Below are 13,220 nucleotides of genomic sequence, written 5' to 3' on the forward strand. Positions count from 1 at the left end.
TTTGTTGATGCTGAGCAGAAGCTCTGAAACTTTATACATGAGCAGATAAGGCGCCCATGCTCAGATTTTATACCTATAGGGTCCTTGGAACGATTAAATCAAGAGAAAAATATGCAAGAGGAGGAAATGAGTTTCCTCCCCCACGCTCTTTTGTCCTGTCTCACTTGCTTCTGAAACCTCACCGCTGCTTCCCATAAAGCCAAATCCTATCTGTGCCTCTTGACTTCTCCATAATGGACGCCAGCCAGAGGAAAGTCAGAGAGCAGAGCAACGAGAGACTGGAATACACTTGTGCATACTTCCGAGCGATTTGGGCACAAAAGCAAGCTAAAAAGAGGCAAAAACCTACAGTGTGGAAAACCTGGCACACCGTAGATTTAAGAAGTCTATACGGTGAAAAGACATGAAAATTAGAGCTGAGTGCAGATTAAACTTTTGGTCTTTGAAGACTTTGGGATCAATATCTGAGAGCTATCCTGACCCAGAAATCTAAAGAGGAGGAGACGGCATCAGATCAGCTAAAAAATTCTGACTGCTCGCCTTCAGCTCTATTTTATGCCTGTCTTTTACTTCTGTTTTTACTGTAAGTTTTATTTTAAAAATTTGAAGTAACAAAATTACAACAGAAAATGCTTCAGTGATTTCAAACTTTGCAGAAAATTAAAATAGGATATTTCTCTGAATCTCTGCTTTCTGCTGAACAGTTTCAATTTAGAAGAATTGCCACTTCTAAGAGAACTGTGTAAATAAACCAGATCTTCCCTGGGTTTTCCAGGAACCCCAGTGTTCTCAGCAACAAGACCTGTCTGAGATACGCAGCTTTCCAAGACTTTCTGACTGTGCTTGAATCAAGATAGAATTTGAGGAATTAATCACTTTTATCCAGAGGCATCTTTTTAATTGTCAGCGTAGCACTCCCTTTACCTTAACGTAATCTGTTGCTAGTCATATTACTGTAAAATAGACCAGGAGGACAAATGACAATCATCTTTGCTGGTCCCAAATGCCTCCTCAGAGCAGTTAAAAAAAGAAGTGTTTTCTAGTTTGGAGGTAAAGACAGAGCGAGGAAATCTTCGCAGAGCTTCGCAGTGAGATTGGTACTGCATTTTGCAGTCAGCACTGCAGAAGCCAGGATGGGTTTGTGCTGCAGAGCGTGCCAGTGACTGCACTGGATGCTCACAGAGCTAATGGGGAACATGTTCAGAAACGAGCTTGCACCACAACAAAGAAATTAATCACAATTTGTTGGCATGAGTCTGAAAACAATTTCTCTGGGTCTGTATTGACTGCAGTTATATTTGGCTTTGAGTCTCATCAGCGTTTATAGTTCCCAAAATACTGTAATATAAACATTATTTCATTGGGCCAAACTTCCATTGGATTTAAGGTCCATGAAGAGAGAGCGTATTTATCTTTGAAACAGAATCTAGATTAAAGCAGTAGCAATTTGCCAGAGCAGTCTCCGATGCCATGTGGTTAAGAAAGCCTGCAAAGCCAGCGGAGCAAAACCGGCGTGCAAGCGGGACGAAGCGAAGAGTCGGGGCTTCGCTCTGTAATCATGCCTCGGGATTGGGATACACCGCAAATTTAGCACAGCGCCACAGCCGGGTCTAACTAGTGGTTACAGTCTGACCATGTTTAATCTCCTAGACACAAGCATCTTTTCTTCTCCTTAAACCCAGCTTGAGTACAGGATGGGCCAAACAGCATGAAAGGATAGCAGTGAGAGAGCCTGCAATCAGATTTTCATCTGTCCCTTAGGATGAAAGTGGAATATGTGAGTCATTTTCTTGTACAATGGAGAAGCCTGAATCCCACTGCATCTGGTTAATACCAAGGACTGTCCAAACAGTATTCCATTGTAATTTGTCACAGACTACAATGCGATCATAAATGTCTCTCAGAGTATTTTTTCATGGGTTTTGAACTCGGCACTGTTCTCACTCAATTCTTTCGGTGGAATTTCAGTTACAGAACTCCTATACTAATGCCTAGTAATAAAGCAATTTCATCCATAAGTGATAAATGCTTGTCATTATTTCTGCACCTATACACTGAACGACCGAATACTGAAGCACAGTGACAGAGCTGTTCACGTGGGCTCGAGTTTATTGTTTTCTGTGTCTTTTCAGACTAATGTTTTGAGTCTTTTTACCCTAATGTTTCATAAGCTGCTATTGCAGCAATAAAAACAAAGCTAGGGAAAACATTCAGGAGTTACGCCCGCCTTTTTACAAATGATATGGCATCGTTCTTTCTGAGATGCATGCAGTGTGGTGGGTGGAAAGGGGCTTGGGTTTTGCTTCTTTTCTTTTTTTTTAAGCCAATATGGAGATTCTTGCTGTGTGAAGTAGCTTTCCTTTTTAGTCAGCCTGTCCCACACTGGTAAAGATCCTTCACCCCCTGCCAGCCGATGACCGGTTGATGCAGTAACAGTTGGCTCAGCAGTATTCAACCATGCTCCCTTTGGATTGCTCTAAAGTAAACTGATTCTCACTTTACAGTAAACTTGAGTCAGAACAGATATTTGGGGATTAAAGTGGTGCGTAAAAGAAGCAGATACATCGTTCTGGTTTCTCCTAAACAACTTAATGATAGAGGGGACGTTCTGCCAAGAAGCTGGTAACCATCTACCTCAAAAAGAAAGTGGAGATGGGCACCATGCTAATCATAGTACACACCTCCTGCTGGAAACTAATTTTACTTGTGAACCACAAAACCATGGGTGAAACTGAGACAAAAAGACCTGGTGCAAAGCCTACGTGAGATGGAGGCAGTGGTTCTTCGCTCTACATGGGGCCACCAGGGTCTGGAAGGGGCTCACAGGTGATGGGGGGCCACTCCGGGCACCCCGTGCTGCTCCACCACCCCGAGACCAATTCAGCCAGGTCTCACTGCTTAAACTCGGTCACATAAACTGGGCTGGCAGGCATGGATCTGGCGCAGATGTGACAGGGCATGTTGGGCCAGGCAGGGAGCCACACCAACACATCTCCACCGCTTCAGAGGCCAGCTTGGGAGCATCACCCGGCAGTGCCTCCATCCAGCAGCAGGCAGGCTGTTTCTCCGTTTTCAGGAGAGGGAGTGCAAGGCAGTAGCATGTAGAGAAACACCTGAGGTCCCATGGGCTCGCTAGCCTTGGCCCGGTGCTGACACCATGCCGCTGCCTCCCTACCTGCTCCACAGCACTTGTGGGAGCTTCTTGGCTCTGGCGCAGGGACCCACAAAAGCTGTCCAGGCAAGGCAGCACGAAGGCACACAAACGCCTTTGCATGGTGGCCATGCTGAGCTGGAGCGGAGAGGCCCTGGGGACAGGCTGGGACACCTGGGATCTCGCCGCTTGGTTCTCTCTCCAAGGATGTTGTGTGAGTTCCGGAGCTCCTGGCCTCAGCTGCCTCCTCCTGCCTGCTCGGTGCCTGCATTAATTTGCCCCGTAGGAGCCAGCACAGGTCAGGAAACACCGGCATTATCCTGGGAGTAATAAACTTGCTGGCCTCTATATTTGCACACTGCATTCCCATGCACATCCTGCACTATTAATGTCTTGAGGGAGCGTACCTGCAGAGTCCCAGTCTTTTATTAATCTCAACCAACAGCGAACGAACTGTGTCATAAGCTGGCTGCGTTTCATATTTAGGAAGAGACTCAAGCTCTTTGTATAGCCCTGAACGACGGAACTTACTCCCCGAGAGCCCCCCTCCCCGCAGCCTGCGGCACGGGAGGTGTGTGGGGAGTTACGTGCAGACAGACTGCCTATCTGGAAGGCTGCTTCGCTCCGGCGGCTGCTGGCACTGGATGCAGCGACCACGCTGCAGTGCCAGCCGTGCCGCATGCAACAAGCTATTGCTGGTGTTAATTGCACAATAGGCTTAGGCAAACAACCCCAGAATAGAAGAAACCCACTTAAATAGCCTGATGTAATTTCGAACTAATGAATGCGTGGATTAAAGTCCGCATCCTAAGGGAGTGGCCACATTGTGCTACCCTGCTTTCTACCTTAATGCTACAGCAGCACACTGGTATCCAAACAACGTCCTCAGACCAGCCGTTCCCAAGCAGGGGACAGCCCAGACTGCAGTAGTAGCAAGGTGTACGCTCATCTTGTCACTAGCTTGGTCTTCAGCTCAGATCTTTCTTTTCAGGACCTCTTCTGTCAGTCTCAGCAACCTCTTGGCTAGATGAACGCTTCTCTCTTCTCATGGGGTAAAACTCCCATATCTCACGTTTTGTGCTATATCCGTCCTAAGTCAATGTTCAAGGACAATTTTTCTAGGATGGCTCTTGCCATGCTACCTTCCTCTGAATTGGCATCCCCTCCCCTGCCATATTAAAAATGAGCCGCTTGTGTTTGCTTTTGAAGGCTTTGATTCGCACTCTCATCTCTCATTTGTTATTGGAAGGTCAGCTCTCACTCTGGCCAGCCTGTGCTGCCCACCGCTGCTGCCCACCATGGAGCTGGGTGTTCAAACAAGATATTCTGCACTTCCTCCTGGACTACCTGGGACAGTAATAAACACCCATGTAAAGGCCAAGCCTCTCTTCCGCATCTATTCTTAACAATCTTTGGTACCTGGAAGCGTTCAAAATTCAATAAAGCTTCAGCTGTCAGGAAAAAAAAAATTAAATACTGTTATCAATTCTGCTGCCTCGCTGCTTCCTTCTCTAGGAGCTGCCTACGTGTTGCCTGAGGTTGGTACGTATCGCTCCAGCGAGAGACAGCGTGTTGTTCTGTTTGTCCAGCTCCATGCTCAGCAGCAGTTCGCCCCCTAATTAGGATGCCTAGGGGAAGAACAGAGCAGGTTTAATTGAGACTGTGGTTTTGCCATGTGAGGAACGGCGCCCGCAACCTAGCGGTCCTGCTGAAGTGGGAAAGCTGGAGGAGCCAAGGAATACTTTTACCATGGTGTTATCTAAGTAGTGGGAACTTGTTTTATATCTAGACGAGTAGATTAGGAGTGTGGGGAGCATCAAGTCTAAACCAGCTTGACACTACTTGGCAGCTTCTAGTAATTGTCCACATGATCTATGAAAACCATAGAGTAAAATGAAAACAGACTGAAAAGACAAACAGTCATTATTTCTGCAGGGTCAGAGCTTGATCCTGGGAATACAGCTTGGCAAACTGGGAGCTTAGGAAATGGAGGAGGGAGTAAATCTACTAGATTAGTTTTCCTTTTCACCCAGTTACTATCGTGCTGCATGGCGGTACTGACGAGAAATGTGATGGTAATACTCTCTTGCCCCTGTGTTCCCTTTTGTGCACACTTTTAATTTTGAAAATGCTAATTTTTGAGAGCATGCATTCAGTATTACTGACATCTGATGGCTTTGACTAATAGTTGGAGAGACGGTGAATCAATATTCAAGTTTGTTCATGTTGTTAACCAGTAATAAGGAAGCAATAACTCTGATGTTTTCACTCTTGGGATTGTCTTGTCTCTATGCAAAAAGACCTATTAGCTTCCCTACATGGATCCGGGGTAGTGCAATGTTTTTTCTTGCTTGTTGCAAAACAGGTTTTTAGCAGATGTGAGGAAGTTCTTTTGTCTCAAGTAATATCTTTACTTTCTGCATTGTACAATGTTACTATCAAGTGCTCCACATTTATTCCATACCAAACAAGATTTTTTTGACATATAGAGCTCTGGTATAAATCTACTTAGGGATTAAAATTTGTGTCCGGTAGCCGATTGCTCAATGGTCTTACCCTTAAAGAACAAATATTAAATACTTTTAAAAAATGACAATGTGCTTTTTCCATCTCAGCCACTTGTTCCTGGCTAATTTGGTTAATATCGACCAACATATACAATATTAAGGACAAATACACTGTCTCTGGGTTTGGAAATCCTTGAACCACAAACTGCTGGAGAGCATTCAGAGGAAAAATTATTAAAAGTTTACCCTGTTCTTATACTCTTCACATCTGATATTGGTCATAGCTAATGACAGATTGCTGGGCTGGATGAATTTCTGCTGTGTCCTGAAATGGCTGTTCTTAAATTCATCATCCCATCTTGGCAAAGGGGAAAGACTTACCCTTCATAAAAGCAGGCTTCACGAAAACGAGCCAGCAGCGTGAGCCAAAAAGCACTGTAATATCAATCTAGGCGCAGAGTCTGCTACCTTTCCTTCAAGTGAAGGGAACTGCACTCCTGAAGTACTGCTATGGAAATCGGTGTAACTGCTCAAGGAGGGAGTCTCTACCCCATGTAAATAAGAACGTCCCTGAATAATTTTGTTCATTCATTTCACACATTAAAAAAGTAATTAGCAAAATCATTTCAAAAACAACTTCACCCAGTCCTCTTGTGGGAAATCTCAGCAGAAGACAAGTAGACTGAATTAACTATGGTGTTACCAGGGCAAACATTGCAACAGAGCCAGAGCAAAGGCACGTCTGCCTTGCCCCTGGTCTGCAATGAATGCCGGCTGCAGACAAATGAGGACTCTTGCTCTTAATTATGCACCCACTAATAATCTCAAGGTTTGTTCTAGTAATAAAAGTTTTTCAGATGTGGCAATGAATGAATTGCGTTTTGAAGACTTCTGAGATGACATGAACTTGTCGTCACCCCCCCACCATGTTTTCTCTCATGCAACCAAATCTTGTACGTCAATGGTTCTGGTGCTTTTTGCTCCTGCCTTTCAGAAAAGTAAAGTCCTATCCAGCTTCTGAAAGATTTCTATGCTTTGAACATTGTGCTTGTAAAACATCTTGTCTCTCAATACCATGAATACCATCACATGACAGCCTTCAGAAACAGACAGCCCCATTAATTTGTCAAAAGACCGACAGCTAACCAAGGGAGCACAAGGGAGACATTAAATGTTGCCAAAGATAGAAACATTTGTATTGCTTTATCTTCCATTCAGAGTATTACATGAGGAGAAAACTGGCACCAGAACATGAAGGCTGGGATGTATGCTCAATATTGCTTCTCACAAAGTTTGGAGAACTCTGAGGTCTTTCCATACCTGTTAATCAGGTTCCTGGATAAGCCTAATTTTTTTTTTTTTTTCCAAGAGGGGCTTTTGAAAGATCCGATTGCAGCAGCAAAAATGAGCACTACTACAGGCAGAGCTTAGCGAGCTCTCCCGCATGCCATGCTACTCAAGCACACACAGATGCAGCGAGGTAGTCCTCTGCCCAACCTAATACAAATCTGCCAGCTGAGGGGCCCCCGAATCCGAGCTGACTCACCTCCGACAGAGCTCCAACGGCTGGCCAAAGAGCTGGAGCTGGCAGCACCCAGCTGCGTGGATAGCCTCCAGCGAGTTAATACTGCAAATGCAGAAAAATCAACTAAAAAAAGCAGGAGATGAGTTAATGCCAGACAATGGGTTATTCAAGGCGGCAGAATTGCCTAGTGCTAGAAGTGACCCAGGGGCTTTTCCTGACTTTGTCATTGGCCTGTTAAGTGACTGACAGGGCAAATATTTTTTTATCTCAATATTCCTCTTGTCTTTTCTGTAAAGTGTCTTGGGATTTACTGATGAAAAGTAACACCTTCTAGAAGAGCGATATGGAAAAACAGCAATGTAATTATTACATTATTATTATTAAAGCAATCTCGAGCACTGTAGCATTGCATCTTGTCCAGATATACTGCTCAATTAAGACTGGATTGTTTTGTACCTGGGGAAAATACAACGGTAAACTGAATAGCCAGTATAATGGAAGACAGAATAAATTGCAATAAAGGTCCATTCTGTCTTTGTCATGTATGTATAAAGCTTTGAATTTTAAACAGTCTCCCTACAAGGTTGCTTAATGTTCATCAAGACATAGCAAGTACACAACAGCTGTGCTCACACCTTAACTCATAATGGAAAGAAGAGAATTTTATTACTTACCTGAATTTAAAAAAAAGAAATCTCTTTCCTCTAGGAGATGCAGACCGAAAACAAGTCACATGAAGGTGAAGGGAAAAAAGAAACCCCAAAACCCCAACAGCTTATTCTGTTTTGTCCCCCGAACTCTCCTCTCTGGAATCTTGGTATTTGCAGAGTATGAACTTCACCAAGAAATGTGTAACGTCATCAGGAACCGGGAGGTTCCTTTGCCGGCAAGCTCCTTTAATAAAGACACCAAGCAATCTTGCAAAGGATTCTTTAAAAACTTCTTACCCTCTCTGGCAGTTCCAAATAAAATAGGCTTTCTCAATACAGATCTGGCAATGTACATTATCATCACGATTCTAGCAGTAAAAAAAAAATGGAAAGTCTTTAACATGGTCAAATGAAGTATTACGAATACCCACTTTAACTTACCCGGTTTGGCCTTTCCATTACACCCCTCGCCTGCTAATTTGACCAACACTTTTCTGTATACTTTCTTCTCTTTTGGGAATACTAGCTTTGCATGCAGGGGGAAAAAAAAAAAATCAAATCAGCCTATGTACAGGTGCTGTTGCCCAGCAGGAAGTGTTTATGATTTGTCCCAGGTCTGTAATGAACAAAACTTCTTTAGAAATACAACCATTTCTTTAAATCAAATCATAATCCAACTGCCAGGCTTTGATTCGAGAAACTGCAATAGGTGCCTGGGACAGCTTTCAAACTTTCAGCGTCTTTATTTGCTCCCAAACCACCTTGTGAATAAAAAATTTCTAGCCTTAAACCCACTAACTTATTTAACTGAAACTTTAGAGTTGTGGATTTCAGGCTTTTTGATTTGCAAAGGCCTAAGGCGCCCTTACAAATTCAAGTCTTCTGATAATAGGTTTGCGCTTTTTTTTTGTTACCTTTTTATGAAGTCCTTAAAATTCATTCAGGAATCATGAGGGTTTTGCAGACCACAGTTGGAAAACCACTGTTTAAGGGGCAGCAGCTTGCCCACATTATGCGAGTCAGATTTCTCATCTTAACTCTGCGAACTATCATCATTTAAAAACCAAAATAGTAATAAATTTAGGAATAGTAAACAGACTGGGATGAGGGTTTCTGGAACCTGGCCTATTTAACACAGGCCAACGGCAAGTAAAACAGAAGAACCTCTGTAGCAGACTAACGTGCAATAAGAACAATTCTGAACACAGTTCCAGACTTGGAAGCTGAAGATTTTAGTCCTCCCAAACAGGCCAGTCAACTGAGTTGCATACCGCTTCTTTGTAAAACCATTTTCTTCAAAAAGTTTCTCACAAAGAATTTTTCCTTTTTTCCGCCCAGAAAGAGCAGACTGTGTTCTGCAGAAACACAGTCCTGCAGCAAAGACTGACTCTTATGTGGAACGCACATCCACCCGATACGCCCAGCGGCACCGGGTCGCCTGCCCTCCAGCTAGAGACCCAACGCCCTTCTGCCAGCGGGCTGTTGGTGATCCTGACTTGATCCAGCCTGAGACTGTGCTTCAACTGAAAGAACCCGTTAAACCAGAGATAACTGCTTTAAACCTTCCAGATGTGAAGAAGTGGCAATTATTTTTCTGATGAGCTCTACCTGGCATAGCCGTTCCCTGCATCGCCTCCTCCATCCTCCTGTTTTTCAAGGACACGCAAGAGCAATGGCCGAGAACTCCTGTAGCTCTGGCAGTCCCCTACGCAACCGCTGGAGCAAGCCCCAAAAGGCAACTACAGAACGGACTGGGGAGTCCAAGATGAACTAACGAGGCACACATGAAAAGAAGGTCCCAAATTAAATCACAAAATCCTTTACTGCGTTCTTAATCCACCAGAAGAGGTTCAGGAATTTAGTTCCTGTCCTGTAAGACACCAAGATTTTATCACAGGAGTCCATTCGAAGTTATTTTTCTCTAGCTTACAATTTACCTGTAAGTGTAGTTCTGTGACTTGGCTGGTCTAATACAAACTTACAATAAAACAAGTGAGAACAGTAGGTCTTTCTGGGACACCGGCAAATTAGATTTTCATTCTAAAGGTCAATTTGTTTATATTACCTACATATAAATTTGGAGACTTCTTTAATAAAATGATTTGCCAAGTAGATTTCTCAGTCCCATACCCTATTTCTGTGACTCTTTGTAGCATAAAATGATGAGGATTTAGATCAATGCCAAATTCTCATTGCTGTCTCTCAGAGGGCCTCCAACTGAAATGCTTTAGTTCACCGTGCCAACTAGTCCCAGCTTTCTTTTGGAAAATACATGTAGTACACATGCCAAATTGTTGTAAAGATCTCACAGAAGATGTGAAGCATTATTCAGCATGATTGTTAATATTCCATAGAATAAGAGATTAAAAACAGGTGTTAAATCATTTTATTTAAATATTATTACAGTGATTATCTGAAGAAAATGTGTGTCTCTGGAACGTAATATAACTTACTCAAAGATTAATGCAGTGAGAATGATTCTTTGCCTCAATGAAAAATAGCCACTGAACTAATGCATCTCATACTTTGTTATTTCAGACACAAGAGAACTTAACAGAAGAGGGTCAATAATTATTGTGAGAAACCACAGAAATATACAGAAAACAAGTCAACAGTTACCGACAATTTTGTTTGTCATTCTCCTCATCTTAGAAATCTGTCGACCCATGAGCACCAACAGCTGGAAGCAGTGTGAACCAGAATACATGGAGGCAAACCTGAACCATCGTTTGCAGAAGGCACAGCCAAACCCTTCCTTCACACTCAACAACTCTGCAGAGAAATTATGATGGGTATATAATCTAAAGCAGAAGTGAGACAAGATCGCAGGGGTAAATGGGATTATTGCAATGACTGGAAAACTCCTCTCTCCTTTTTTTAATAACAAGTTCAAGAAAAATGAGTAGCTGCCACCAGTAAGTGAGCTTTTGCTTAAACTGCAAATACTACAGAGAAACACTGATCAAAGAGATAATTAACAAATACCATTTGAAGTGGTAAAGAACTTACAGCAACTGAAATACTGAATTTATTGGCCCTCCTCGTATATGCAGTATACATTGCCATTTTAAACAAGAGCACACACAGTGGATTTTCTCCTGCAAATGCTCAGGGTTGACTCAGATTAACGTGAAAAAGCTCAGTTGAGTGATGAGCAGGGTCATAGGAATTAACATCAGGGTCTGAGTTTTGCTAGCCCAGGCTGCCTACTGGACACATACATCGTGTTTCATTAAGTACTACACAAATGTTAATAGAGTTTCATAATCTTTTTCTGAGATGTCCCAGGAAATGAGGTAGTAAAATTAAAACAGTTAGATGTCTGCTGAAAAGCAAATATATTTATTATGCATTTTCATATACACAGGGATTTTCGCTTAATATAATACAAGGAATAAAATAAAAATTTTACAATGTGAAATTCATTCAATGTACATTAAAGGCTATTTACAACCCACTCCAGGAAAAACAGTCTATCTGCAAACCAAGTTAACTGAGGAGTTCAGATGGGGAATATTAAGCATACCAGACATTTGCATAGCAGAGTAACTGATGAGGGAAAATACCTTTTTATTTTTAAATAAATGGTAATGGTTTCAATACTGATCACAGAGAAGACAAAAATGCATCAGTTGTGCCTCTGTATCTCCTAATGCATTTCTCTTTTGAAGAGTTTTTCCACATGCATACAGTATTGATATCCGTGTCCACAAAACAGTCTTTTCCCTCACGCTCTCATCAAGAATTTTAGATGTCTTGTGGAGATGACCTGGCAAGGACCAGTGAAATGGGACAAAGAGAAACAGGATTCATATTTTACTCAGTTTTTTTTTTAAGGTTGTGAGAACTGTTACATTGCCAGAAGAAACCGTGCTGAGTCACAGCTATGCAACTCCATTCGCCTGCACTTGATTGTACAGATGCGAAAGAGCAGAGCAGAACAGAGCAAACAACGGGGGGAACAGCAACATTTCTTTGTACGCGGAACCTTCACAAACGATGACGTTAAAAATCACACGCGACAGCAATGTGGAATTACACAGACCTTCTGAGAAAGTAGGTGTTTTAAAGCAATTCATGCTCTGTTCCAAAGTGATATTCAAAATCTGTAAGGATTGTCATTCTGAAAACATTTTCAACTGGTCTACTTTCTGCTGATTTGGATATGAGGTTTCCCCACCAACTGTTTCAAATGTAAATATTATTCACACAAAAACCATCAGGCTATCTATATGTCGCGGCCCCTTGTGAAACTGGCCATATTTTTACGTTGTCTGTCCACAAGGTGCAATTAATAACAACACAATAAAATTAAATAAATATAATCCCAATGACAGTCAAGGTCAGTAGAAAAATGTCGGCATTCAGGGATCCCTTCCTACAGAACAAAACATACATCTAATAACTAAGAAAAGCTGTATTCTTGCACAGTATTGCAAATGTCCTGTACTTGAGGTTCGGAACGAGTTTGCTGAGAACATTTCGGTACCCTCTCTTTACTGAGCCACTAACCCTCTTAAGGCCATTCTGCCAGACTCCTGTTATGTTTATTTTATAATTGTCCCACGGGGACAAGAAATTCAATACATGAAACATTCAGAATAATCAATATTGCCCTGTGTCGACTTTTAACATCTAATTTTACTATATGCTGAATGCCTGACTACAAAAGATTCTTTTTACATTTAGTAACAAGCAAATAAGAATGGAGGTGCAACATATTAAAAAAAAAAGAAAAATGTTCTGATGATCGTTAATCATAACAACAAGACACGGAGCCCTTTAGTGCCTCAGAATATGCACTACATATACATCCAGGGGCCATTTAGCAAAGTTTAAGGATAGCCATACATCTAATTAATCCTCTATGAAAAATAACCTCAGCTTTCTATCATCTTATTTGTGGAATGATCAGAATTAGAGTATGAAAAAGATGAATCCCAAGCCTTTAGAAGAAATACATACAAAAATAGGCTTATTTTCTAAAGAGCAAGGCTGTGTAACGGTGAATAGTAGAATATAGCTTCCATTCTCAGGAGAAAATAACCGACTTGTTTCATTTTATCACTCACAGAGCTGTGCAAGTAAGATGTGCACATTCAAAGGAAAAATTCATACCGTTCACTTTCACAACAATAGCCTTGATTTTGCTCTCTTTCATAGAAGTAAAATTCTTCTGCTGTAAGTGTGGGGAACCAGCTTTCCATTAGCTGTGGATGGACTATCCAGGCTGCCGATTAACCATGCTCCAGGTAGAGAGATACTCACGCCGGCTCTACCTAATCCACCTGCAGCAGTAACCACATTCATACCAGTTTGTGCTTTAAAGAGTTATTGTCTGAGGACAGGGCTAACTCAGTGATCTCTGTACTCCCCAGACAACGGCA

Source organism: Pelecanus crispus, chromosome 4 (assembly GCF_030463565.1).
Source record: "Pelecanus crispus isolate bPelCri1 chromosome 4, bPelCri1.pri, whole genome shotgun sequence".
Classification (NCBI taxonomy): Eukaryota; Metazoa; Chordata; class Aves; order Pelecaniformes; family Pelecanidae; genus Pelecanus; species Pelecanus crispus.